Raw genomic sequence first — 4,720 nt, 5'->3', positions numbered from 1 at the left:
TCCCCGCGGAGCAGAGAGCCCGATGCGGGGCTCGATCCCAGGACCCTGAGATCATGACCTGAGCCGAAGGCAGCGGCTTAATCCACTGAGCCACCCAGGCGCCCCTAAGCCTCCTTTTCTTAGTATTCACCTCTCTATCCGTCAGGTATGGTGCCCAACTCTGTGCACTACTTCTTCAGAGCAAGGAGACTTCAGATTTTCTATTGAAATTTTAATTTCCTTATGCATTACTAACTTGGCCTTCCTTCAAAAAGGAATACTGTTCTAATTAATTATTCTCAAAAAATTTTATGCTCCTCCATATCTTTCTCCTATTTTTGTTCATTCTCCAATGACTTCAAGTGTTTTATTGTTGTTGTTTTTCCTTAAAAATAATACTGTGCAGAATTTGGAGTTGTTAGCTAAGTAAAGGTAATATCAATAAAAAACTTAATTAGCCATGCTGAAAATTAACAGATTGAAATTAACCCGAAAGTTAATGTGACAAAAGCAATTACTCATATACTTTTGTGGTAATATATAGGAAGGTCTTGAAGACTTTTCGAATACTTTTAATATTTTCCCCTCTAAATTAGTAGAAGAGATACTGAGAAAACAAAAATCAGTTGTAGAAAGAACAAATACAATTTTATACAAAATAAAATTTAATTTTGCAGCTTTTATCTTGTGAGATACTTGAAATGTTACAAGACAATAGATTTGAATTAAGAATAGTGACCTATCAGAATTATTGAGTAAATGAATTCTTCACATTTGCTTTTATCCATCTTTATATATTACAGCAGAATGTCATTAATAAGGCTTTTATAAATACTACAAATAGCACTCTTCCTTTTATGGGACTCTAATTAGTGATTGCTAGGATATTTTAAAGTTTAAATTTTTTATATTCTCTAATTCTATGAAAAACAAACTTTGGAACAAAGTTTAAAAATTAAAAGACAAACTTTGTAATCAAATAGATAGGATTTCAAGTCCCAGCTTTGTCATTTACGTCTATAAGAATTTTGGCAACTGACTTAATCACTTTAATCTTCATTTAAAAAATGTGTATGAAAGCATGTAATATATAGTTTTTACTGTAAATGAGAGTAGAATTTAGTCGGCTATCATATTGACCTTACATGTTTATATCACTCACTGACATCAAACACTGAAAAACATAAAACCATTAAGAATGAAGTTTAAACTATATATTCCCTGAAATACTTACCTTTAAATATTATATTCTAGTATAATGTAAACCATGTCCTAAATCTGCTTTCGTTTACAGAGCTCTAATTACATTTCTTTCTTTCTGTTATTTCTCTCAATCCTTTCTTTTGTCACATAAATTTCTCTCACCTAATATGCATATAAAATCTACACCTATCCTCAGTTTATAATCTTTTGGAGAATATAAATTATTTTTTTCCCTATTCTATGGTTCTTTGAGTTGCCACAGAATTTAATGTTAATGACAATTTGTTTTCAAAGTATATGTAACCCAGTTTTTAGCTCAGTTTTTTTTTTTTTTTTGTAATTTCTGCAAAGACAGTTGGGAAATTCCGTCAATTTATTTTCATTGAAAATAATGTGACTCAGTGCTCCAATGACAGATAAGAGAAATGTGGAATGCAAATGATGATGAACATCTCTAATATTTTTTCAAAATATCTCCTATTAGGGTAGAATTTATTAGACATTTAGGAAGTAATTAAATGTGTTACAAAGATTTTAATATCCAATGTATCAATATATACAAGGTATAAGCAAAAGTATGTTTGTCTCCCACAAAAGCGAAGCAAACTCTTCCTCTCTCTTTTCCTAAAACCAAAAATATTGAAGGTTCTGGAAGAAAAACTTATTAAATTAAAGTTTAAGAAATGCTTAAAGTATCTTTTTTTAAAAAGGTACTTTGGGGTTTACGGATGTTGGAATTAGGGAGAATGGGCTCAGCAATTATAAATATGCAAGGAATTGTCTATATATAGTGATAAAAATTCATGTTCAGAGTTTATCTAAAAGGAGGAATTTATCCCTCTTGGACTTATATTTTAGTTGTCTTGAAATAACAGTTTATTGTGAATAGCATATCAGACTTTTAACTATAGTACAGCATGTTAACAAGTATTATGGGTAATGAAAACCAAATTAGTGTAAGTGGTTTTATTAAATTGTCATGTATTTGTTTTCCTTAAATATTTAGACCTCAGAGAAGCTTGTCTATTTAGTTGCTTGAGGTAATAATGCCAAATATAATTAAAACTACTCTCTAATAAGTGTACTGATGCCTACTGTTTTGAGTTTAATTTCACCAATTATGCCTTTGTTTAGCAGCCTACTAGTCATTTAGCTAAAAGACACATTATGCTGTAATACTTGTAATGTGGGTCAAGTGCTCCAATGAATGGCTGTTTTTGTTGAGTTAGCAGAATCAAAAACTTTTGATGTCTAAACAATTAACAAAATATAAAAAGTGACTAATGAAATTTTATCCAGAGGCCTGCAACAAAATGGCAATGAACTTAAGGTTACACAATTTTTATTTTTCTTTCACACAATACAATATTATTATTTCTATGTAAAATTATCTTCACAGAACATTAAATAATTAAATGTAAGGAAACCACTAAGAAACAGGGAGTGAAGACTTGGTGCTGTGATTAGCATTTATAAATACTAACAAAAGTCCAGCAACAACATGCCAGTATGTTAGAATATTACATACTGAGTTCATTAACATGTAGCTTTGTCTAATATTTTTGGCCACTGAATAAAGGTAGATACTTTTTAAGTAAATGTAAAAATTATTATAAATGAGTTCTGAAAAATTCATTACAAATTTTCACAGTAAGTCAATAATAAAAGATATAACATTAATTTATATTTATGAAAAACAGCTCAAACATCAGCCAGATGGTTCTGTGAGTTACTGTGTTTCCGGATCACTACCCAGTACTTTTTCTTCCATATTGCTTTGCAAATTAAAAAGTATACTTCCCATTAGTTTATTATGGATCTATGTAGAAGATACATTAAAGATCAAGCCATAAAATTTGGAATATTGAGAATTAATTAGATTTGAGTTTTTAACCGTGTTGTACTCGGAGAGAAGAAATTTGATGTTTTTTTCTAATTCTCCCATAAATACCATGACCAAGTCATGAAAAATTATATAAAATAAGGCATTGTTCCACAAGAATATAATTTTTTACATTTATTTTTCCAACAGATAATTATTATATATTAGGTGCCACATCCTGGGCTAAACATTTGAGATAAAAATCTGAATAAATCATTGTTTCTATCTAAATATTTCAATAGTCAAAAAACAGAGACAAACCTGTCATCAAACCATGTAACTAGTATGGACTATAAGAGCAGTTTCAGAAAGGAATCATGAATACCTCTTAAGGAATCAGGTCCTTGATCAAGACCCATAATTACATGATTAATTTTATAAAAAATTGTCAAAGTGTTTTCAACCAACAATGTATAAGTGATATGGTTGTCTACATCATTTTATATTACTATTTCTTGTTTTTTTTTTGTTTTTTTGTTTTTTTAAGGTTTTATTTATTTATTTGACTGAGAGAGAGAGAAGGAACACAAACAGTGGGAGTGGGAAAGGGAGAAGCAGGCTTCCCGCTGAGCAGGGAGCCCAGTGTGATGTGGGGTTCCATTCCAGGCCCTGGGATCATGACCTGAGCTGAAGGCAGACGCTTAATGACTGAGCCACCCAGGTGCCCTTGTTTCTTGTTTTAAATTTTAGACATACTGATAGGTTTGTAGTATTATCTTATGGTGGTTTTAATTTGTATTTCCCTAATGGCTAGTGATCTTGAACATCTTTTCATGTGCTTATCACCATATATACATACTTTTAGGTAAAATGTTTATTCATGACCTTTGCCTTTTTAAAATTAGATTTTTTTTGTTGTTGCTTGATGGTTATATTCTGGGACTTCTTTATATATTCTAGATGCTAATCCTTTGTCATATGGGTGGTTTATAAACAATTTGTTCCCAATCTGCATCTTGTGTTCATTCTCTTCGCATGTCTCTTTTTTTTTTTTTAAGATTTTTATTTATTTATTTGACAGAGATCACAAGTAGGCAGAGAGGCAGGCAGAGAGAGAGGGGGAAGCAGGCTCCCCGCTGAGCGGAAAGCCCGATGCGCGGATGTGCGGCTCGATCCCAGGACCCTGAGATCATGACCTGAGCCGAAGGCAAGGCTTAACCCACTGAGCCACCCAGGCGCCCCTCGCATGTCTCTTTACAGAGCAAATGTTTTTAATTTTCATGAGGTCCAACTTATCAATGTTTTCTTTTATTGATCATGATTTTGGTGTTAAATCTAATAGCTGTCTGTCTTAAAAAATTTTTTTTTCTAAAGTTTTGTGGGGTTTTGCCTAAGGTTTATATTTCTACATTTCCCATTTATTTAATTCCATAACTAATAATTGAGCCAATTTTGTCTAAGAGGAGAGGTTTGTGTGTGTCTGCTTTTGTTTGCTATTGTTATTTCCCTATGAATGTCCATCTGTTGCAGTGCCATTTATTGAAAACAAAAAGCAAAAAATACCCCATTCTCTCTCCATTGAATCATTTGTATAACTTTGTTAAAAATCAGTTGAGCATATTTATAAGGTTCTGTTTCTATGTCCTCCCTGTGGTTATATTTTTCTGTGTTTCTATCACTCTGCCAATACCATACTGTTATGTAACTATAGCTATA

The sequence above is a fragment of the Meles meles genome, chromosome 9, assembly GCF_922984935.1.
Source record: "Meles meles chromosome 9, mMelMel3.1 paternal haplotype, whole genome shotgun sequence".
NCBI lineage: Eukaryota > Metazoa > Chordata > Mammalia > Carnivora > Mustelidae > Meles > Meles meles.
The sequence above is the reverse complement of the archived record's forward strand: the minus strand, read 5'-3'. Positions refer to the sequence as shown.